The sequence below is a fragment of the Eschrichtius robustus genome, chromosome 8 (genome assembly GCF_028021215.1).
Source record: "Eschrichtius robustus isolate mEscRob2 chromosome 8, mEscRob2.pri, whole genome shotgun sequence".
NCBI classification, from domain to species: Eukaryota; Metazoa; Chordata; class Mammalia; order Artiodactyla; family Eschrichtiidae; genus Eschrichtius; species Eschrichtius robustus.
This window is the reverse complement of record NC_090831.1, coordinates 91676179-91701638: the sequence shown is the minus strand read 5'-3', so window position 1 is coordinate 91701638 and position 25460 is coordinate 91676179. Positions and strand designations below refer to the sequence as shown.

The following is a 25460-nucleotide window of genomic DNA, read 5'->3' as shown; positions in this document are numbered from 1 at the left end:
TACTTCTTCTCAAATGTTTATTAACATAGTACCACTCATCTTAGTAACTATTCAGAAATGTATTTCCTATAACTGGATGAGTACACTGGCTTTTGTCGTTGTTTGTTTCTCCTTCTCTGATAGAAAAGTTTTACTCAGATGAAATTTAGAAGGCAGTTGAGTGTTGCAGAAGGAGAAGTAGAATAAGAAAACCTTTTTTCTAGGCCTAGTTTTGCTGTGTGACTCAGTTAAATCATATTGCTCTCTGAGTCTTAGTTTCCCACAAAATGCGGGGTTTGGACAAAATTTTCACTATTATTTCCAAATTGATTGTTAATGTTCTGGGAAATCCCATAAAGATTTTTTACAGAGTTACCATTATAAAGAAATCTCTTTTTTAGGGCAAAATTATTTTTGTTATTGTACAGAATTTATGCACTAAAATGTATGTTATGAATACCCATATATTTAGTGGATACCATTTTTGAGGATGATTTCCTTAGATTCTGATATTTTGAGAATCTCAAATCAGATATTTTGAGATTCTCAAATTGGATAACATGCTCTTTTGTCATTATGATAGGAATAGCTGTAGCTAAAAAGAAAAAAAAAAGAGAGGAGATTTGATATTATTTTGTGTCCTTGTCATATTCCGGACATTCTATTTGAACAGAGAATATTAGTGCAGATCTTAAACAAGTCACGTACTATTTTCATCCCTCATGAAACTAGGCTCAGCTGACTCCCTTAGATTAAAATGTAGGCCTTGCAATGAATTTCTTTTAGAGAAACCAGGAGTAACTTAAACAGCACAATTCTTTTTTTCTCCCGATTCTTAAAATATGCTTTGGGCAGATTGTGAGGTAGTCTTTAGATTTTTATCTTTTTTCTTCTGCTGTTTTCAAAATTTGGGGCTTGTGCTATGTGGGGAGATCCATAGGGATAAAATAAAAAAGGATCAAGATAGTTTTCTTTAAAAAATAATGCTAAACATGGCACCCCAAAACAGCAGATTTGTGGCAGCTAGTTATAGCATAGCTACGATCAGGAAGGATAATTCGCAGTGCAGAAATTCCTCATTTATAATATTCTTTTAGAGAGTGGGGAATGCCATCTGAGTCTCAGGAGTGTTTCATATTGGTGTAGTGATTTCTGTATACTTAAAAGTAACAGGTTGTCATAATTCAAAAAGACACATGCACCCCAATGTTCATTGCAGCACTGTTTACAATAGCCAGGTCATGGAAGCAACCTAAATGCCCATCGACAGACGAATGGATAAAGAAGATGTGGTACGTATATGCAATGGAATATTACTCAGCCATTAAAAACAACGAAATTGGGTCATTTGTAGAGATGTGGATGGATCTAGAGACTGTCATACAGAGTGAAGTAAGTCAGAAAGAGAAAAACTAATATCATATATTAACACATATATGTGGAACCTAGAAAAATGGTACAGATGAACCAGTTTGCAGGGCAGAAATAGAGACACAGATGTAGAGAACAAACGTACGGACACCAAGGGGGGAAAGCGGTAGGGGGGTGGGGGTGGTGGTGGGATGAATTGGGCAATTGGGATTGACATGTATACACTGATGTGTATAAAATGGATGACTAATAAGAACCTGCTGTATAAAAAAATAAATAAAATTCTAAAATTCAAAAAAAAAGGTTGTCATGATACTGTCATTTCTTATCATGAAAAAAATTCTGATTTGTATTTATTTTTAATTACAGTTTTTGTTCAACTGAGTACTTCATTAATAGCATTATTTGTGAAGTTGATTTTTGTATGTAATTAGCAAAACAAATGATATTTCTAAGCCGGAACTTGTTCTGTTTATTTATGCTTGTATTTCTTCTGTGAGAATCATTCCATGCATTGGGGAGCTCTAATTTATAACATAGCATAACAGTACTTCATTCAATATTGTGTGAGAGCCAATGGAATTTGATTGCCTGATTTGCTTTTTAACTTCCTTTTTATCATTCTCTTGTTATTTAGCATTTGTATAGTCCCAAGTGTAGGTGTCTGTGGGGAAAAGCACTCATTTATGCATTATCCTTAACATTCACTCATCTTAGATTGAAGTATAATTATCTTATTTTCCAAATTAGAAAACAGAATAATGGAAAATTTGCTTCGGGTTATAATTAAACTATAGATCTCTATTTGGGTGATTAATAGTAATTTAGCAGCAGGGTATTGTGAAAGCATGCAGACCCAAAAATTAGGAGAAGACCTCATGACCTTCAGTGACTTGATTTCTAAAATGAGAGGTCCCTCCATGCTCTATAATTAAATAATTTTTGTAATAATCTTAAATAAGTTCAAAACTGTTTAAATATATTTCCTGAGCAAATATAATATATTACTGACAGATAGTGACAGAATTTACATAGATATTTCATGATATTTTCAGATTTTCATGATGTTTATTCACATGTTTTACACATGTGTCAAACTGTGGCATATAGACAGGGTGGGAATTTTACTAGGATCAGAAGTAGTCTATGAAAGGATTCTTAGGACCTGTACAATTCATAGGAAATTTGGAGATTTTTTTTTTACTCATATGTCAGGAACAATTTATATATGTGTAAAAAATAATTATTCTCTTTGCAAAATGTTCATGTACATGCACATGTGTAAGATCCATTAGTTCAGGAAATTCCCAATGTGATTGACTAAACTTATGTACTAAGGTTTCCCACTTTGTTCCAACTTTTATTCCTATCGGTAGAGTTTTGGGTAATTGACTTAGTTAGGCATCGATTTGTATTTGAAAACTTTCACATGGATAAAGAGGACAAGTCTGCCTAAATAAACTGTCCTTTTTCCCTTGATACTTTTGTTTTCTGAAAGCCTGTTCTTATTGTCTAGTTCCAGTTTATTTGGGTAGTGCAGTGGGACGATTTGTAAATGATGCCATCCTTCTGTCTTAAGAGGCATTTCCAGCCGCATTTAGAGACTGTCTGTCTAGCAAATTCCCCTGATTGTGTGACAGGAGAAATACTTATATGGTGCCTTGCAGTATGATGGCTTGGAAATGCATGTCTCAATGTAGACCTACTTTCAATTGCCCTCCATTTCAGATGAAAACATTTGGGGTAATTTTCCAGACAATTCAAACAATTTTTAAATATTTTCTTCTTCATTATAAGGCAGCCAAATGCCCTAATCTGTCTTTGAAGTCTCCATTCTTTGAGTCATCTGAAGACTGTCCATCTCCCTGGTGTAGTTAAAAGCAATATAGAGTGATTCCAGCCTGAGTTGACCAGGTACACGTATGCTGCCCAGTGCTTTCTCATCACAAGCACTGCTCTCCCTGGCATCTTACACGTGGGAGGACATGATAGGCATATATACCACCGCCACCAAAAAAAAAAGAAAAGAAAAAAAGTGTGTTCCATATTGACTGTCACAAGTACAAGTAAATGCTTTCATCCTGATCTCAGGAGGGTTGGTTTTTGAAGCAGAGACATGCCATAAAAGGATGACAGGAAAAAGATTTTCATCATGTTTGTGTTCTTTCACTAGCTCAGTTTGGCAGAGCAGAAAGTCTTTGTTTTGTAAAGAAGATAAGGATGCCTCTGAACAAGAGTCCAATGATGTACTGTAGATGGAGAGTGAAGAATATTTTAGCTGCAATACTATTACAGAAAACTGAAAGTTACATTTTAGAAAGGAATGTTCCTCTGACAGGAACTCAGAGTGCAGGGTCCCTGGGTAGTTCAGCTTCTGTTCTGCATATAATAAAAAAATTGGTTTTCATTGCTATTAAACAAAACAGCATGAATACCAGAGTTTTATATTTTTACTAAGAATTGTGAAAATAAAACACATTTTGAAAGGAATTGAAATAAAATGAGCTCCTATGGTCAAATAATTTCTTCAAATGCAGTGAACAAGGGGATGAATCATAGCATCACATTTCAGGTGTGCCATGGGTCAGCACTTGTCTGCCAGTGAGCTCAGTGATGGATGATGCTTTGCTGTTACTGTAACTGAGGGAGCTGATAATACAGATAGGGTCTGTATTATTAGTTCCTTATAACGAGCGTGGAATTGCTTGTATATTTTCATTTGAAAAGCGTGTCGGATTTCCCCCCTTATACTCTTGTCACACTGCTTAAGACAAGTGCTATCTTTGAGTCCAGGGGCTACAAGAAAGATTTTTAAATAGAACAATAATAAAAACTCATTTGAAAGCTTGAGAAAACCTTTCCAAATTACGGCTTTGAGTTTCAAAGGTAATCATCTAAACAAGGTATAGGGGGGGTCTTCACGCCTGTGTGCATGTTTGTGCATCTCTCAGTAAGAAGCAGCTCGCTACTGGACACGTCGTGTGCTCTTTAACACTTCTGTTGACAAATGATCATTGTGAGATGATCTGGTGGTACTTGGAGGAAGTCTGAAGAGGCAGACAGAGTTAGTTCTTGACACACCCTAAGGCAGTGAAGCTTTATTATTTATCTCATGTGTGGAAGTAAAAGGTACTACACGCAACTTAAAGCTTTGAGTTTCCTTCTTCCTGTTACTTAACTTATAGCCACTTAACTTTCCAGTAGCCTCCCAATTGCTCTTTACTTGGAGTTAATTTTGTGGGACTACCTTAAGTAAACAACTTGTGAAATTTCGTTGCCTAAAACCTCCTTGAATTCATTTAATATTATTTTTGACAGAGGGGACACAATTTGATTCATATTCTACCCGCTCATCATGGGCTTTATGATGAATTCTACTGTAATAAGTTTCCAGTAATATTCAACCACTATACCATATACGGATTAGGCTACATTTTGGTAATGAACATTTGGGGGATATGAGATGCCCAAAAACGGTGACATAAAAAAAGCAGCATGTATTGCCTTTAAGTGTTGAGTAGAAACAATCAAAGTTTAAGGAGGAAGCAAAAAAGACAAAATGGCCATCTCTTTGAAAGGGAAAGTAGTACAATTTGTGATGCCTACAAATTTTAATTTTGTGTTAATAGGCAGTAGAGGCCCTTGCTAACATTACTTCTTTTACAACAGCTACCTCATGAGGAGCTTGGGCAATATGCCAACTTAAGCTTTTTTTTTTTTTTTTTTTTTTGAGGTTCCACTTTGGCTAGAGGACCAGTCATGGAAAGGATTCTAAATCTTAATTGGGAGAAAGGATTCTTTCAAAACAAGGTTGTAAATTTGCATCCACTTTACACTTAAAAGCCTGGTATTCATCTAATATGTGGATTAGGTGAAAAACTAGGTGACAAATCACCTGTTTGGAAGAATTTCTTAGTGATAAACTCTCTATAGAAAAGTTAGGAATACATTTAAAACTATCATTTTAAGCTAAGAGAAGCAAATAGTTTTACATTATGTTATAACAGCTTCACAGGGTCAGATTTAATATGTTTTTATTTTTGATTACTGAATTTGAGTTAGGAGAAGAAACTTCCCCTTCACACAGTTGCATGATTCAAAACCTAGAATCCTTTAAATTTGATCTGGGACATTTCACCAAAATTTACTACTCTCGTGTGCCCAAACAAAATTATTTTGCGAAGTAAAGTTGATTTACCATTAATATGTATTGCAGGAATATTTCACATTGTTCAGCCAAGAATTATTCAACATTAATTTCATATTATGAAGAAACTTTCTTTGAAGCTTAAGAATTTTTGTATTTAATACTTGTATTTTTCATATCATATTTACATTTTAGATGTCTTCTTCAAAGAGAACCATGTAGTAAAGTTTAGATTAAACCACTAGGGAGTTGGAGTTTAAGATCTAAATTTCAAGGAGACTAATTTTTTTTTCATGGTGTTTTAAAATTGTAATACATGACCCTGGTTAGTAAGATATATCTTTGTCATTACTCCTGGTGTTGTGTAGGTTTTCTTGGAAGGTATAGTTTTGTTTCAGTGAATGAAAGCTATCCTCAATGTATGAGAAGAATAATTAAACTGTGTCAGAATGATGAAAGATACGGAGTTGAAAATTCTAGTTTTGTGAGTTTCTTCAATGACTGATCCCCAGCAATTATATGGGGAAACATAGATTAAAGAATATAATTTTCTCTAATGTAGACTTAATTCCAATATCCATGGACAGATAAGGTCTTTGATGCTTTACTTTCATATTTTACTGTAGTCCTGATCCTAACATTTCTTAAAGGCCTTTGTCATTTCTATGAATTTTTTGCTATCATATAACAATAGCAACAAATAACGAAACAATGAAAGTAATAGCAGTCATAATATGCTACATTGCAAAAAAAAAAAGCTAAATTCATTTTTCATATATATCCCAGAATAATCCTGTCAGCTTGTGCTGTTATACCTGCTTAACAGTGATGAAGTGAGGCTCAGAAAAATTTAACGAGTTGGTCAAAGTCTAAGGGCTGGTAAGTGATGGCTCCCGAGCTTGATCCCAGATTCCCGATTCCATTATCGGTCATCTTTCTGTTAGGCTGTACTGCATAAAGCTTTGTGTTATAGATGCATAGGTGCTTGATTAGCCCCTTTATTAGTTGTCAATAAAGTACTTCCAGGTCTACACCAATGTCTTATTTACTTCATCAGCATACACAAGGCTGAATATTCCTTTTTTTGTAAGATAAAATTAGATGATAGTTCCTTTTAAAACTTATGAAGGAAAAGTTAATAGTTCATCACATAGTTGGCAATGAACATGTTACATTGTACTGAAATTATTTTAGGCATTTTAGACATTTGTTCTTTAATTTGGCTTTTAATTTTCCTATTTGGTGATGTTTATAGACCACCTTACCAAAAGTACTGCTTCGAGTCCCTGTTTTGTTTTCCTTGTATAGCATTCAAGACCACTAGAACCTATTTGTTTATTTACTTTTTGTTTATTGCCTGTTTCCCACCACCTCCAACTAGAAAGTTGCTTTATTAAAGAGTTCCTGTTTTGTTCATGGCTATGTCTCCAATGTCTAGCTAGAATAGTGCCTGGCTAGTTAAGAAAGTATTGAATGAATGAATGAATATCAGTTGACTTTAATTGTAAATTCCCAAAATCGCATTATAAGAAATATTTAATGTGTAAGACACTCATTTGTGACCTTGGTTTTGCTGATGAATGCTGAGTTCCTGACAATAGCTTCTATGAGTGGAATATTGAATAACATAAACTTGGCAAACTGAGAAATAAATATGTATGTGTTTATAATTTGAGCGACTAAGGAAACTGTAGCAAAAGCCACTTATAAATAGTAGCATGTATAAAAGTATAGTTAGATACAGATTGCTTAAATCTAATCATGAGAATACCTCTAATCCAATTTTCACCCTCATAATAGTATCTTGAATAAATATGTCTGGAGAGAACTAATGAAGATAACGTTTTGTGAAAGTGAGATAGGTTTTTTTCATTTGATTTTTATAGATTATGTTTGTAGTAGTAGTATAGTGTAATGAGGGTGTAAGGGATATGGATTAATTTCTTAAATTTTGTGGCATTTCTACTTGGAGAACGGAGAGAACCATGTAAATTTGGTCATAGTATGTTCTTAATATCTGGACTTGTCACAGACTTAAAAAAAATGCTATAACAACAATAAAAAAAGAATAATAAACATTAAGATAATTGAATGTAAGTGTTGAGAAAAGTTCTCTAGAAAACTGGTTTGGAGTGGCTGGCAGGCCTTGCTCATGGCCAGCTGATAGTGATCAAATGGGAAGTGGTCATTACATCAACAATCTGTGAAGTTTGCATCTTTAGGGAAGCCTAGATTGGAGTAAAGAATCTGTGCTGAAAAATGATACTTACAGAAAATAGTGTGTTTCCCTAAATACTTTGGGCCATAAAAACACCCTTGTTGTAAAGAAATTCATATATACTCTGTTAAGGAAAAAAGTTGATGCAAACCAAAACAATATCTGCTGTTAGTCAAGATGTGCAAAGATTGTTGGTACCAAGTTTTGGCAGAAGTACTTAGAATCCATGCAGCACATGTAAAAATGAGTAAAATTTACTTAAATGTCAGCTCTGTATACCAGATTCTGTACTATTATCAGCAGAATTGGAAGTACTCTACAGTACAACTCAGAGCTTTGAAATGGACAGCTAGTGTTACAAATAAATCTTTGGGAGTTCATTATTATCCAACAAAATTATTGCTCACTATATCTGAAATAACAAATCTATGGCTTTGACATTTAATCAGAGCATGAACACATTTATTGAATCTCATATTTGAGATTATTACTCCAGAAGCGCCCCGATTAAAGCATGTGGATTTAAAAAATTCCTCTCAGACAAAGTAAAATGCACAATGCTTGTTATACATGCAGATTCTTTTTATTCTTTGCTTCATGTTCAGTTGCCTTTTCTTTAACATGCTTATTTTGAGTTTTTAATGAACAGAAATGGCTTTAATATAAGTATACAAAGAACAAACCAAGAATTTTTTTGTGTGTAACAATGGACCTAGAAGGTTGAAGCTGCCCATATTCCCCTGTGACTGTTCAGTTGAATGTAAACTATTTATAATGGAATGTGAAAGGAAGTTTCTATCTGCTAAGGCTGGTATTATAACATAAGATGATTTTACATGCCTACATAATTTGAATTTTTAGGCTTTAAATAAAGACTCTCCTTAGTCTGAGTCCAAGAAGAAAGGAAGGAAGAGAAGAAGAGAAGGAAAAAAGAGGGAGAGAAGAGGGAAGGGAAAATGAGAAGGAATCTGGGTCTGTACCATGCTTTCACTTTCTAGTGAGAAACTCTAAGTATTGTCTATTCATGAGCTTCTGCAAATCACATTGCAGCTTAACTGTCTCTTCTCTGATTTAATAGAAACTTTGATTGTTTTTCTAGGATTTACATCCAGAGTAATTGTTTTTGCATTTTAATGTAGTAAGAAGTAGATTGAATAAATGCATAACATATTAGAAATGCTATTAAGCAAATGATTCTATGTGGTACTGTTGAATGAATGTTTTCCTTTTCTCTTATGAACAAAACACAGATTTCTCCAATTATTTTTTAAAATGATTGTTCTCTATTGTTGCCAAAGGAAAAGTGAAAAAAGAATCTGTGTGTTCACTCCATTTAATCTTTCGTGTGATTAACTGGAGCAACAGAAAAGACTAATATATACAGTCAGGAACTTTTGCCTCCAAGATCTGTAAGGAACACTTTTATCTGCATCTTGGATACATAGTGTTTTCACACACTGAGACTTTAGTTCCTGTTATCTTGTTATTTATATTATAAATCCCTATTATCTTTTAGCTGGCATACCTCACCAATCCTTACCCTCTTTGAGTCCCTGCCTCAAAATAGTCAGCCCTTAACTCAAGCCTTGGGTGGTGAGAAACCCTAGAGAGGGTTTTCATATGGCAGTGGTGGTGGTGGAAGAGGACATATCTGCTTTGTTTTATTTCTTTGCTTTTTAAGTAGGCCATTTTTCTAAAAGAGCTTTCTCAGAATCAGTGAACTTCCAGAAAGAAGAGACTTGTGTTGTTTCAAGGGCTGGTAATTGAGCTCTTTGAAGAAAAGTTGACCTTCCCAGTCAGAACAGCATCAGGAGAGTTTAAAAATTTATCAAACTTGCCACTGAATAAGGACAACAATAACTCGAGTTTTTATTTTCAAGACCTTAAAGGATCTACTAATTTGTGTCCATTCTTTTAGGTCCCATTGGAGAAGTAAGTAGATAAAGGATGAGTATTCTTCTTCCCGTTTTATTCAGAGTAGAGATGTTTATTTGCTTTCTCCACTGTGCACAGATGTTGGTAACATGATGTGTTCTAGGGTCCTGCACAGTCTCCTTGTGAACAGACTCTGATGTGCATTATTGTGAGGTTAAGAATATGCTTCCCAGAAAATTAATGCAGACTCTGATGTGCATTATTGTGAGGTTAAGAATATGCTTCCCAGAAAATCAATGATCTCCTATTTGCACCTTGCTTTTGGTTTTGGTCCAGAAAAATAAGACTGCTCTTGCTCATGCTTTAAGCATTGCGCTCTCAGTGTATTCCTGGGAGTATCATGCATAGATTTGATACGTCAACGGAGTTAAATTGGTTAAAAGAGCTGTCGATGATAAAAGTGGGGATGCTATAAAAGACAATGGCCCAATCACATTCATGTGACTCAGGCAATCTGTATCCATCTCTTTTATATTTCTGTGGATTTTTTTCTTTCCCATTTGCATAAATTGGTAGTATACATAATTTAAAAATGCAAATGACAGAAAGCAAGCCCAGTTTTAAAACTATGAAAAAATAGTTTCCGTCATGAGATTTGTTCTCTTGGGGCGGGAGGAACAATAAAAATACATGCTGTATTTGTGTCTTAGAAGGTACGTTGAGGGTTGTTGTTATTGTTATTTTCCTCCCAGCAAGCTAAATAGCAGTTGCCACAGCAACCCATTTTTGTGATTTGCAGAATAAGGGAGCAAACCAAATGTAAATTGTCAGTCAATAAATTTCTGTTATCATAGAAGATGGTAACATATGCAGTCTTGTTTGGTCAATTTATAAACTTTTGTGGTGTTTTGTTCTCATCTGTTCCTTTCCACATGCTGTCAGGAATTAGTATTCTGTTCTTTGGCTGCATAATTTCTGAGTTTCATACATGCTATCAACTGGACTAACTAGATGTCAGAAGCACGGAAGGTTTTGTTGCAAAATGAAGGTTACTTGACATCCATTTTGTCATTTTTTCAGCATATTGACACATGGATTCCTTGGTTTATCTCATGGAAAAGAGTCAAATTAATTTTTAAAGGGCACCTTAAAAGGTATTGGGATTATTTTATTTGGAAATACATAGTTTCAGTCTACAGAGATGAGTGCACTTTTGTCTCCATGATTCCTTTGCTGTGGAAATTGAAATTGCTCTCTACTGGGAACTTTTGGAAGTCTCTGGCCATGCTTTTGCTCTCCGTGCCCTGGGAAGTGGACCCACATTTTGGGCCCAACTCATTTCTAACAGCTATTGTACTTGCACCTTCTCTTCCTTCCTTTTATCTTTTCTCTGTTCTTGTGTATAAGACTCTCCCCTTCCCTCTGCTTGCCTTTACTTTCTTCCCCATTATTCCAGAAGTCATGATCCTCTCCTCCCGAAGAGATTTTGCCCCTGCTTCCAATGGAATGAGAGCCTGGATGTGTGTGTATTTTTAAATTTGATGAGTAGTGCAGCTTACAGCTGATTAGGATACACTAATGTCTCTTCCCCTGCTGCCCATTGGCAAGTCCTCCACCTTTTCTATTCCTAATAACAACCCTCCTTTCCCCTACATTTAAGAATCTTTCTTTAGCATTTGTTCCAAAAAGCCAAAGCCTGAAAAGACTAGGTGGGGGAATTCATGATGAGACATTTCTAGTATTTAGAACTATTTTCAACAACTGTTGACAACCATACTGAGTAGTTTCATGTATAATATCCCCTCCTTCCTTTTAAAACTGCTATCAGCAGCAATCAAAGTGATGGTGTTTGTTGCTACACTGACAGCATAAGGATACATGAAATATATAAACTTGGAGCTTTAGCAACAGATGTGAAAACATTTCTAGAACAAAAGATGGCATTTGGTAAATCTAAAGCAGATGACGGAAGAAATTGTTTCACTCTCTAGAATAATATTGAATTGAGACTTATATAACTGTATATTTATGGGAAAGAGGGAGTGGGAGAAAGACAATTGTATGACTACTGTCTCTCCTCTACCTGGGGTTTCATCATTTCCCCTCTACAAAACTAGCTCAAGCTGTGAAAAACGGAGGTGTGTATGTGCATGCATGAAGGGAAGAAAAGATGGAACTCTTCAACAGCAGGAGACATTTCTCCAGCAAATTTGGTTTTCAGGACGGTTGCCTGAATACAGGCCCAAACCCAGAGATATGAGTGGTGTTATGCTTGGGAAGTGAAAGTGAAATTGTAGCCTTTCCACCAAACCTGTATTACAGACATATCACTTTTTACTGTTCCCACTTTGCCCCACATTTAACCCCAGTACTTCTTAAGTAGCCAATGCAAATGCTTTGTTGTATTCTCTTGCTCTCCAGTACTCTCAGTGGTTTTCCTTAGAGGCAGCAGTGATTAAGGGATCAGACACAGACTCTAGTTCTTCTTCCTCCTCTGTCACTGATTTCTCATCTATTAAATAGTGGGTGATAATAGTACCTACCTCAGAGGGATGGCATGAAAATTAAATAATGCATTAAAGGCTCTTAGTATAAAAAAAAAAAGAGCTCTTAATGTTAACTGAACAGGAAACAAAGTAATTACTAAATATTAATCACTATCAAATTAATAATAGTCATAATAATGGTCAAATTTATTAGAATTTGTTGTAACTTAGTTTGGAGGTGGTGATGTGAGAACAGAAGTGGAAGAGCAAAATAGAGCTACTTGAATGGCATTTGACTGATTTGCATAAAAGTTTGTAGAATTTTACTTGCCTTGTAGATTTTTTTCTTTTTTTGCTTATTTCTGTGAGAATAACTCTTAAAATGCACCACAGTATTTGTCATCTCAGTTCTATGGCATGTCTTAGGAGATGAAAAATTATTGGAAACCAGGTACAAGTAAGTGTGGCTAGACTTATTTGAAATATTTATACACTGGTAAGAACTATTGACAGTTGACAGGTGTTAAGAAAAATCCAGTATTTGTGTGTGTGCAAGTGTGTAAATGTATGCCTACATGCTTGTGTTAAGTTGGCCTTGAAACAGATAGAGCTATAGAGGTACAATGGTTAACTATATAAATCTACAAAAGTGATAGCATAACTTCTTTGAGATGATGGGATAGGACAGTTGTCATTTCTTGAGATATGGTTACATTTGGGGGGAAATAAATCTTAAAGAGATAGTTAAAATGTTATTTAAACATCTTTCATTAGTACTTGCAAGAAGGATTTTTCAAATGAGAGAAAATAAAACTATCTCTGAAGTCATTTTGATAAATGGAAACTCTACACTCTAAAATAAGATCATGTTATCATCAGCAATTTAAACGTTTTAATTTAGCAACTCAGAGCTTCTAGTTCTCATTATTTCTATACTATGCATTCTTTTGGGAGAAAACTTATGACAGGGTTTTTATAAAAAGCTAAAAAAATAAGTTTGAAATGAGATTTATAATTTCAAAAATCGTAATTATTTTGTATGTTATAAGGCTTCTTAGGTTCCCAGCAAAGAGGATTAGGGCAGAATGATCTCAGAGGCTTCTAAATTTGGGATGGAATATCCAAGAGGGGTAGAAATTTCCAATAGAATAGCACAAAGAACTGTATCATTCTATTTCTATTTTGGATAATTATGAAACTTGCTTTTTGTATGGTTGCCATTTTTTAATTTGTGAGTTTTCCATTTAATAATTTCTCTCTCTCTCTCTCTCTTATGTGACTGATTTAAAAATGAAACAAAACAACTCTTCAGCTAAAACCACTTTAGGGCACAAATTCAAAACCCAGGTCTCAAGTAATTAACATGCTTGATGCAGAGCAGCAGCAACACATTAATGTCAGTAAAATGTCAATCTAAAGAGGCATCTTGAAGAGTGACTGGATGATAGAGGGTTGGGCTTCTGCCAGACTCCAGCAGCTAGCACTTGTACAAATATGGGCCCTTCACAGGGAAGGCACTGCTGAATTTCTCTACAAGGTTGAGTTTGGGAACTTTTGGTCATAATGGTGCTTAAGAAAAGGAATGATTTGATAGGAGCACATGGTCCAATCTTTTTGAAACTCTGCCATCACAGTCAATGTGCTGTGCAATAACTGCTGGGCAAGGATTGAATCACCTGGTTTCTGGTTCCAATTATGTATTTAAGTGGTGAGGTCACTGTGAGCAAGTGACTTAATATCTGTGAAATTTCTCTCAGCTTCACAGTTCTGTTATACCGGGTCTGACTTGTATTATTCAATGGCATTTGAAGGCAAATCAATAGGCAGTGTAGAATTCATTCATTAATGATGCCAGTGGTGGTTTCTGGGTAACCGTCAGTTGAGTTCCATGTAGAATGTGATATAGCATTTGAAAACAGGAGTTCATGACCATGCAGGAAAAAGGGTTTTGTCCATTTCTGGTAGACACTCCTCCTAAGGATACCTGATCTACCACCATATAGACATCATCTGAGAGCCAAGAATGACTATAGGTGGTGGTCCTCTTTAGACTAGGGACTATTCTTACCATAGTCTCACAGGTATATTAACTAAGAACATCCACTTAAATATCTCAGTGATATCCCTAACAGTCAAGCCCCTATCTCATTTAGCCCTACCCTATTCCCGGTCTTCTCTTGGGAAAAATACAACACAGTATTCCTACTGTATGCATATTCTGTATAAAGCAAGTAATTGTTCATTGCTAATAAGCAATTTTGCTAAACCTAAAACAAAAATGGCAGACAATGGACAATGAAAAAAGACTTGAATCTTTAACCACTAGTTCTGAAACTTTGAAAAATAATTAGGTGTCACTCTCATAGATTGTGATTCTGTGTTAAAAATAAGCACTGTGAATTCGATGTTGATCATCGTACTTACAGGTTAATAAACTTTGTTTAATGTTGAAAATGAATCAAAATGTACAAACATATATATCGATATATTACATCTAGACAATGTGTTTCACAATACTTCTGGAATATGATGCCTTGGAAAATCTTGATAGAATGGCACCTGTTAAGATGAGAAAATTTAGATAGATAGATAGACAGATAGATAAATAGATATGGCTCCATTTGTTGTATTATACATCAGCAAATAGATGTTATACATAATTTCTTACCAATACCTCAAGATTCTTTTCATTGATTTTGGATGTATCCGTGGTCATTGATTAAATAACCATGTTGGGGCATGTCTAAATGAATGACTAAAAGATAAATTATTTTAGACTATCTTTCCTTTCAAAGATTCATAGAAGTCTCTATCAAGTAAAGTACAGAGTAGCACATTGATTTATAATTAAACATAGTTATCTCAAAAGGAAAACCTCATGCTTAAATGAAATTAAGAACTGAATATACTACGACTTTCAGTGTTGTGTGGGAAGGATGGGGTCAGGATGTGGTGGTCGAGGAGGAGTTACTATTCTAGATATAAAAAAATTCTTTATGGAGCAGATTTGAGCTTATAAGTGCTTGTCATCTTTCCTAGGTGTACACAATATAGAAAAATATAAAGAAGTTTCAAATATTTCCTTAATCTGGTGAGCTACATTCAGTGGGGAAGGATAGGGTTAAAACATTGTTCTACATGTTCAATTTGCAAGGTATTTATGGCCTGGAAAACGTTCCTCATTTTATTCCTGATATCCATTCCCTAAGAAATAGTAAAGATCTTAGATGTTCACAAGTCCTTTTGGAATTCAACTATGATCATATTTTTTTTTTCATTACACTTCTGAAATTACACAGATTAATGGCAATATTCAAGTAGAAAATCCACAAATAATACTTTTCTTTTAGATTAGTTGTATTATATTAAGTGTTCATTATATTATTCATGAAATACTAATCAGGTTGCCCCATGTGGTAAAACTGAAGTTTGATTAATTATTATATAAGCTTTCTGAACTTTGCTGAGAAACTTACAACTATAGAAAGAGGCTGTTGTTGGATGCGTCTGTATGAAAAGTAAAATGCTTCCCAAAGGAGAAATATATTATGCTTATTCTAATATATATATATGACATGGGAGGCAGATAGCATGATTTTAATAGCATGGGCTTTGGAGTCAGACATTCAGGGTTCAAATCCAGACCCTGATACAATGGGAAGCTGGGCACATGCTTCCCCATCCTGAGGCTCTGCTCCCTCCCAGAGCTGTGACGTCAGGTGAGATGAGGTGCGTAAAAAGCCTAACCAGGGTCCAGGTTGTGGTACATGTTGAATAACTGTTGTCCAGCATCCCCCTTTTCTCCTCCTCCTCCTCACTGTTATGTATGAATGTAAGAAATAGCAGGAATAAAACACTCAAAAAGTTTAATTTAAAATTCTAAAAGTCTTTCTTTATTTCGTACCTGCTTTGAGTTAGGTTATTCATGATGCACAGATATTTTAACCTTTTATCACCTTCAGCTTGAATTCATTTTTCAGTTGCCTAATTATAATGGTTAAAAAAAAAAAAAAAACTTCATTCTGATAAGAAAAGACATCTGAGCATGAGCTCTCTAAACCCTATTCCTTATCATTGGAAGAATCCTCAGGATTCATTTTGGCCTTAATTTCACATTCAGCTTTTTCTATGTAGGGCAGTCAGATTGAAGGACTCCCCTGATAGCTCTTTGAGGAGGTCACTCAGCGAGAAGTGCTGAAGTTTTGCAAGCAGCTGGGATAGAACAGTTCTGCTGAAGTTTTAGGTTTGCTTCAGCATGCTCCTTTTGAAAAATGGATTATGGCTTTCATCAGTTATCTTTACAGAGCTGGAAGCTTATTGATAATGAGGAGGATTGATGCATTTCACTGACAATTGATAATCATACTAGCAGTGAAATAGTATTCAGATTGTTTTCACCTTCCTTGTTTAAAGGAGATTGCATGAGGAAAGGAAGGATCCACAGATTGGAGTTGGACCCAGGAAGGATTGTTATAAATAATGAAAATTGAGACCTGTGGGCTAAGCTTTGCGTTTCTCCTTTGTGTCAGTTATTGCGCCGAGCGACCTCGGTTAAAGAAACACGCTGAATTCTACTTAACGGAAAAATGGTGAAGGAAGAAGTCTGTAAGCCTACAAGCCACCAGTCAAAGGTTGGCCTGTGAACTGCAGAAATCATTTTAGTTAATCAAATGGATAGTGATACTCAAGTACAACTAAGTAAATCATCACTTTTTTCTCAGAAACCAAAAAAAGAAGAAAATATGAATGAATCCTGCCAAGAGATAATATCCTAGTATGAGAAGAACGCATGCTATGAAATGCCAAGTGGGGTGATTGTATTTGGATAGAGAATCTGACTCCTGGAAGGGCAGTATAGACTAGTTATATTTAGGTAATACCAACAGGGAAGCAGTGTTGCCTGGTGTACAAAGGCATGATATTTAGAGCCAAACTGACCTGGTTCCTTTATTCAGTTCTGCCTTTAATTAGGTGAGGCAAGTTGCTTTTCTTCACTAAGCTTTATTTCTCTCATTTGTAAAATGGGATTAATAATAATTACTATTAAAATAATAATAATACAAAACTTGCTTCATATGATTATTATGAGGGTTAAATGAGAAAATTCACGTGAAGTGTTCAGCAGTGTTGGGCACGGAAAATGCCTGTATTTAGTAAATGAGATCTGCTAATTCTGTGGTCATTCCCTTAGCCAATAAGGGATTGTCAAAGAGACATAATGCGATTTGAACTCATTAGGTCTCTGCTAACAGTATTTTATGTCATAAAACATGTAATTCTTCATTTCTTTGACCATTTTGTCCAACAGCAGCAGAGTGTGACACAGTTTATAGTGTAAATGAAAAATGAGACTTTGATATTTATATGGAATTTGCTTGCTTGTTTAAAGTAACTGATTAAGGAAATGGTACTTTGGCAAATGCCTCATTGATTTAAAAAAGTTAGCTGAACATCACCTTATGACACTCTTTGAGCCGCTGTAGTGTTTGTGTAAAAAATGCGTGGGTGATAGACTACAGTAAGAGGAACAAATATAAATTGTATGTTTGGTAAGTGAATCAGTTCAGCTATTCACACAAAGAATTGACTTGTTGGATGAATACAATCTAAGCTCTATCTTATAATGGCATTTTACTTGTTTTTCATTCAAGAATTATTAGGAAAGGAGCTTCCAAGTTTTCTAAATGCTTAGAATATATTTCTTTTTCATATATGGTTGTAGCATTGTTTTTCTCATTCCATTCTACTGCACTTTCTCTTCAGTGATACAGCATTGCAACCTACACTCAGGCCCATTTTCACCCACTCCATTGTTTTACTCTCAATGCCTTAAACATGTGCAGTGTAAGGACATTAACCCCTTGGTCTTTGTAGAAATCAAAATACGATCTGTCTAGATGTATATTGAAATTACCTCCTGCAACTATTTGAAATTTCAAAAAAGTCCATTGTGGTCCCATATACTCTGTAGAATATATTTAGTATTTGGTGTTTCTGAGTGACTGATTTTTTGATGACAATAGAATTAAACATGGAGCCCAGAGACATTGTTAGCAAACAATGATAAGACCAGTATGTCTTGGGAATATGAATATAGCGGTGAAAAAACTATTCTAATGACATAAAAGCCAATATGAATTATACCTCTGAAAATACATGTCTGCTGTTAGCATTTTTTTGAGTTTTTAGTTTTTCGTAACAAAAGTAAATTTCTGACAATGTAATTTAAATGCCCTGACCTTTCAGTGTTACGAGACTGTAAGATATTATGGAGCAAATTTTACCAGTGGAATGAATCTACTAGAATATTTGCCCTTGTTCCTTTATAGTCATTTTATTAATTTAATTTTCTAATTTTACAGAGCGTTTGTAATAAAGCGCATTCAGTCCTCTCTACCACAATGCAAATGAGGCCTCTTTAAGTATTTTCTGTAATGAAAATATTCAGTATTACTCATGTCATTGGCAGGTGTTGCGAGTCCTGATCCTTGCTGAAGGCCATTGCTTAGCCATGGCCCGTTAGCAGGCTCAGTTCCAGGGGCATACGTTCTCCCCTTCCTGGAGTCACTGCTTTGTACAAGTCAGGAAACACTGCCTCCTTTCTCACTCCTCAGGGAATTAAATCCCAGGGGTTTCAGGCCTCTGGAAATAGAAAATATTGCTTGTTGATGCTAAGCCTTTCAGTGGGTCACTGGGGAGTCCATGGGCCTTTTCAATGCAGACATGGAAAAAAGTGGTGATGTTTACACCCCTTCTTAAACAGAGTAGCTGATTATCTGTAGAATGCTTCACCTTCTGCAAGTAAAGCTTTACATGATAACCTTTAGAACAAGTGTTTCAGGGATTTTCATTTATTCCAAGGATGACATTACTTTTGAAAGATAAAATCTCCCTTAGAAAGGGCCCTCAGAATAATCTGAATAAATTTACTGGCATTTTGAGGTCTTTGTGTGCCATTTTCTCTCCAAGATTAACTAGAAAGGAGATGCCAAAGAAGCTGCTTTTCTAGGAAACTTTATCCATTGGTGGTGCTTCAAATGACTTTGAGGACTTTGCTCTTAATTTTCCAACAACCTGGAACATGCCTGAATAATTTACTCATCCCATTTTATCCAATTTTTGAGACCTTTGCCAAGTATCTGTTTATCAGAGTGCTAATGCTGTCAGACAAACATATGGATGAGTAGGTAGAAGACATGAATCTTTTTCTCCAAGAATAGATGTTGGTTGTGTGTGTGTGTGTTTTTTTTTTTTTTTAATTTAACTTGGGCATATTATTAGCTGTGATGTAAATTAAGAAGTACAGATTTTTAATTGCAGAAATCTATCCACATATAGTGTGGTATGGTACAAAGGGCATAAAACTTGGAAGGGTTAGGCTAGAGTGGGATTTCAGGGAAAAGGGAACGAATATTTACTAATGGGCTCACAGAGTGCCAGGTACTATGATCATTGCTGTACCATCTTTGGAGTGAGGCTACCCAACTCCTCCACATGTTAGCTCCCTGACTGTCACAAGTCTCTAACCTCACAGAACTTAATTCTCCAATCTTAAAAGAGAGGTGATCATCATTACTCCCTCAGCAGGTTGTTGGGAGGAGCAAATGTCATTTACTCTGTACACAGTATAGCTCTTAAACAAATAGTCACAATTGCTGTGTTATTTTTTTGTATCCTCCTTTACTTCCTCAAAGTTTTTGGGTCCGTTCATTGCTATTATCTTAGCGAAACGTGGAGAGCACATTTAGAAACAGAGAAATTTGCCAAAAAGAAAAAAATAGGGCTGTGAAATTAAGGAGGTATGTCACTGTCTACAAAGGCTCTCACTTTTAACTTTGGAAATGAAAACGTAAGGCAGAATGGGGGAGATGGAGAGAGGAAAGTAGGGATTGCTATTCTGAGAATTTCCTCTGTGAGGTGTAGAAGCAAAGCCTGAGAATGGACACTGCATATAAAGAGGACACATGTAAGTGCCTTAAAATATTACTGGTAAACCCAGTAAAAAAGGATTGGAGAGTCTCTTCAGAATTCCTGGGAAAACTTACAGTGGCTGATCAATAGCTGAATTTCTATAGGTGAAGGAGAGCAGTGTTATTATTAAGATGTTTTAAAAACAGGGCAAATCTCTAATTTTTATGACTTATTACGGAATATAGTAGACTACATCCCAAAGACAAATATTTGGTTGTGAGGTACTTAACAAATCATATGGCTTCTATTGTTGAATGTCTGCTTTTACTTTTAGAGTACTTGATTATCTGGATAAACACCTCCTTAAGTTTTTTTTGTTTTTTGTTTTTTTTTTTGCATATATCTATGAGTCTTTTCTTTTACTTTTTAAAGAGTATTATCTTTGGAAGAGTGAGTAGGCTGGAGGGAGCACTGTGAGGGGTTCTACCCTAGGCCTCCAATAAGGAGCTGAGTGATTTGGGGTAAAGATGTTAAACCCTTTGGGCCTCAGTTTCTTCCCCAGTAAAACGAGCATATTAGACCATTTACCAAAGGTCCCATTCAATCCTAAAATTCTACTATTATACGAAAATCTCTTCCCCTTCTTCATTTCCCCACGCTGAGGTTGTGTAATGTGCTTTCATGAATGGCACCTTAAAAAATAGCCCTCCTTCATCACAACCTAAAGATAAATTAACATAGTAGCAAACAGTTATATACAAATATGACAATTATGCAAATACAGTAGATGGCCTGGCGGGCACTGCATTTCTTCACAAAATTTGAGATGAACATTTTGTCATCTCTGCTCCCCTTGACTTAATGACTTCTAAATAGCGCCAACTGAGATCTATTTCTACCCCTCCCATCAGGTTAAAGAAACATTTATATTTCTCCCTGTTACTTTTTCTGTCCTCTGGCACCACCTACTTTCTTTATATAAAGTTTGACTTCCTTTTACTTTGTGGCCGAGGGAACGATTGCTGTCATGTACTACTTGCTAGGTGTCCAACCAGACATCACTTCATCAGAAGGGAGCCAGGGAGGCGTGCACTGCACAGTGTGCAGGACCTGTGTTCAGTTGCTACACTGGGAAGCTTTCCTAAGTGCTGCTCTCGCAGCCAGCATAAAAGAGCTTTACCTTTGGCAGCCCTGACGAGATATACTGATCTGTTGCCTCGTGTTTACCTGCTTTATTTAGTTGCATGGGACCGAGGAGGGATACATAAGTGATTAAACCCTCAGAAGCAGGTCTCCATGGAACATTTTAAGTGGCTGCAGATGTGTCCAGTGTTTCTCCAGATTGGCTGGAGCTACATTATTTTAAATCATTCTTTGGGGGCATCCTCACTGAGGCTAGAAGTAGGGACTCATTTTTTAGCATGCTATTAGCTTCCTTTTCAACGATCTCCTTCAGATTCCCCAGCAGATATCTCATCTATGACCATCTTCAGGGGCTGCTAATTAAGTAATACTATTTAACTTACATAAGTGTTATTTTTTAACTCAGATTACAAACCTTTCTCATCAACATAATTATTTTGTAATAAATATCGCAATGTCATTTTACATAGGCATTTTGCACCAGAAAAAATTCAGAGTTGGGGGAAGAAAGTAAAACATCGAACCCATCTTGTGGCCAAAAAAAAAAAAAAAAGGAGTAGGTGTAAAAAAGATCAAAAATAATAAAATACAGTTAGTAAATTATAAGTTGATTACTGTTTTCATAGGTCCATAAATTGCTGGGCTAGAAAGCTGATACAACTGTTTTTTAAGCTATTAACAGCAGCAATAATAACCAAAAAAAAAATTCCACCTACTAATCAGCATTCTAACTCAGCATGTTGCCTGTGAAAAGCAACACTCTGAAAACATGGTTCTTTGAAGCTTGTCTTGCCAGAAAGCTATTATTTCTGGTATAGCTACATGATTGGGGGAGACTGTGGTTAAGTCTTGCAGGCATGCTCGTATGTCCATCATCTGGCATTGGTAGATGCTCATCAGATCACCAAACTCCCTGGCACACACTGAGTGACAACCCCGGGGTTCTGCAGTGATTGTATTTCTCAGACTCAAGTGGGCACACTATTGATCTCTGTAATCCACAAAATATGTATGTGAGCTTTACCAAGGTTAAAGAGTGAATCCACTGTTCTTAGGTGTCATTGATTGCAATTTTAAAATAGGTTGGGTAGGATTTAAGAATGTGTGTGTTTGGTATGGAAAGTTTCCCCAGAAAAGGTCTAGGAAAAACTGAAATCAATACTGCAATGCTACATTATACAGGAGTTTGAAATCCGGAGGTTGAGTATCTGCTTCAAGCTTTGTCTCTTGGCTAGGAACTTAGGAGGTACCTCAAAAATATCAGATCTGTTCTGTGGCAGAAGGCACACTTCTAATGCATAGCAGAAAAGCAAATATACCTTTTCCTCTTTGTAATGAATCATTTTGTTTTCCTATAGATTGCGTGTGGCGTTTGAGGCAGAGCGAGCAAACTTGCCAATATTTTGAGCTAATGCTTCAGCACCTTTCATTTTTCACTCTGGGCAGGAAACCTCGTCTTAAACTTATTCATTTTACAGAGGGAAAATCGAAGCCCACGGAATATTGTCAGAGCTGCTTTTTTGTCATCATTTACAAAGGTCCCTGGAATTAATTGACTTCTTACATTGCATACTGTAAAGCGACTCATTTTTTGACACATTTATGGGAAAGTGGCAGGATCTAAGTGGCTGGTTATTGTCTCTTGGTTTTGGCTCATATTATAAACTAGAAAACCAATAAAAACTCTGAAATTACGGTTGTAGAAAAAAAATAACGTGCAGTTCAAAAGAAGCAGTCTCCATTAACTATTTGGTTAGTTGACCTAAAGGAAAGGAGGAGGGAGCTGCAGAAGATGAAATGTAAATACTTGGTTTGCTTTAACATCTTTACAGGATCCGTTAAAGGGGGTAGTGAATGTTTCCATAACATCCTCAATTGACGTTGTCTGTTTGAAAGCATATTCTAAGTAGCTGGCTTCCTTTCACACGACTGGAAGTATAAATTAACCCACACTGTATACCATGAATCATCGCTGCATAGATGCTCATAGGTTACTGAGAGTAATTCTGTCTCAAAGGCATTGCTCCTGAAGCTAAAGAGGAGGAATACAGGGTATAAGCAGTATTTATAGTGCCAGGGCACGCTGTTTTCTAGATAGATATTTTGAATCCTTACTCCTTTTTTTTTTTTTTTTTTTTTTTCCACATTGTCCCCTTTTCACTAAATGAGGAAGCTTCGACTCATTCTCATAGCTTGCTTTCACGAAAATTAAAAGCACGGAAACAAGGACATATTGTTAAAAATGAATAAATTAGAGGCGAATGAAGCCTTCTAGCTCAGTAACAGCAAAGGGAATATAGCCGTTGGTTTGAACAAACAATCTTCTTAAATAGGAAATGTACTTTAAAGCCATCCTGCTGTGATCCTGTTAATTACCAAAAAAGATTAGAACTCTTCTGGTTCATGGGATCCTTTTACCTAGAGTTGCAGCTGCATAAGCAATCAGACATTTGCACTGTCCCTTCAGACCAGCGAGGGGATGTTATTAAAGGGAAGTCATTTACCCCAATCCGTAAGATGTAGCCTGGCAGAAATTCAGTAACTGTTTGTGATATGCCCATTCTGCCACTCTGCTTAGTGGTGTTGGCTCTTGACATACAGCAGCATTTGTGTTAAATCTCCAACCACTAAGTGAAAGGGAGAAAAATGCCCCATTTGGGGGGTTGCTTTCAAAACACAGAAAGATGTGTGATCTGCTTTTCATTACAAGTACTGTGAAGAGAAAGCAAAATTCCCTCGCCCCCTCTCCCTCTCCTTTTCTCCTCTGGTCTTCTCTCCCACTGTCCCCTTATCTTCTCTGTCCCTCCTTTCTCTCCTCCTCCCCCCCACCCCAGCACTGCTTTTTCTCTCCCACTCACATCCTCTGATGGGCGTTCAAGCTAGTAAAATTCATGTTGGAGAATCCCACAAACACAGCTAGGCATACACAGAGCCGGAGGGCTTTTGCATTTGAATTTCCTCTCAAAAATGAAATGGAAAGAAAACTGCTCTCAGAATTCAGACAGGAAGAGAACATCAGAGGAGAATTTAGGTGTAAAAAAAAAAAAAAAAAAAAGAGCATCAACTAAACAAGAAATAGAGCATATTTATATAGAAATGCATATTTCAAACTTACCCTGTAAAAGCGGTTTCTGTGCTACACCACCTTCTGTGTCCCTGCGTGCTGGATTCCTCAGCTCCTTAGTTGCTATAATCACATGGTTGTGTTCTTGCCCGGGTGTAAATAGGTGCATACGTGTGTGTACTAAAGTATACACAAACGTGTACTATAGATATGCACACATGCAAGCAATCTTATCTCTGTATTCTAAAATGTAAACGAAGGCGGGAGGCTGCAGCTGGGATTCCTTCTTTTCCCTGGAACTCTTTCTCTCAGTCGGCAGGCTGAAGCCCTCAATCCAGTGAAGAGAGGTCCTGGGAGCTGGCTTTATTTCTCCTTGTTTCCATGGTGGTTAGTGGTGCATCGTTCGCCCGATCGGTTGTCACACTGACATGGTGCTGCCTGCTCAGCGGTCATTAATAACTGAACACCTTCCACTCCCCAGAGAGGAGCCAATCGCTTCAGACTGCCAAGATGTAGCGCTCGCAGCTGCTCCCGTCTGGTTGGCTGAAACAACCTGTCTGTTCTGTGACACTGCTACTTAGGATACAAATAAGTGAAACAGCCTTGCTTATTTTCCTAGGTATCATTCCCTTCCTTCCCTCCTTCTTTCCTCCCTTCTTTCCTCCCTTTTTTCCTCCCTTCCTTCCCTCCCTCCTTCCCCCCCCCACTTCTTCTTTCCTTTCTTTGCTTCCTTCCTTCCTTTTTTTGAGGGGGAGGAATTTTTGACAAGTTTTCCCATTTTTGGATTCTCAGTCATTCAGAGAAACTGTGTTTTCTCTCTGGAAATAGCAGGACACATTACTAATAAGGATTTCCCAAATATTAAAAGCACCTGGGAGGGATGCAGAGCTTCTGACTCCTTCTCTGTGAAGTTCACCAAGGGCTGTATTATTTAAGAAGAGCGGCTTAAAACTGTTTGAGTGGCATTTGGTTTTCTGTAGGTCCTACTTAATTTAGCATATGTGCTTGTTGTTCAATAACACTTTTTTTGTTTGTTTTTGAAGCAGTGGCATTTCTGACCTGGACTGACCAGTTTTTAAAAATTAAGCATATATTTGCTTCTCTATAATTCACAACATTGGCATATTAAGAGGGGATTTTTAAAAATATATTTTTCCGGTTAACATTCACTCACTTCTCCTTATGTGATGAAATTAATTTGCCAACCACATATGAACGGGTACGTGTGTCAGGGTGTTTGTTAGTGGGTATCTGTGTGTGTGTGTT

General features: G+C 36.3%; 2 protein-coding genes across 4 annotated transcripts in view; one reads left to right on the top strand and one right to left on the bottom strand.

Annotated features, from left to right (window-relative positions):
- Positions 1-24603, bottom strand: part of LRRN3 (leucine rich repeat neuronal 3) — a 37615-nt gene extending 13012 nt beyond the window's left edge. The window contains exon 1 of the mRNA XM_068549312.1: positions 24246-24603. The gene's annotated coding sequence lies outside the window, so the exon portion shown is untranslated. The remainder of the gene's footprint in view (positions 1-24245) is intronic.
- The window catches only part of IMMP2L (inner mitochondrial membrane peptidase subunit 2), an 895893-nt gene that overhangs the window by 441186 nt on the left and 429247 nt on the right, over positions 1-25460 (top strand). The gene's annotated exons all lie outside the window — the stretch shown is intronic.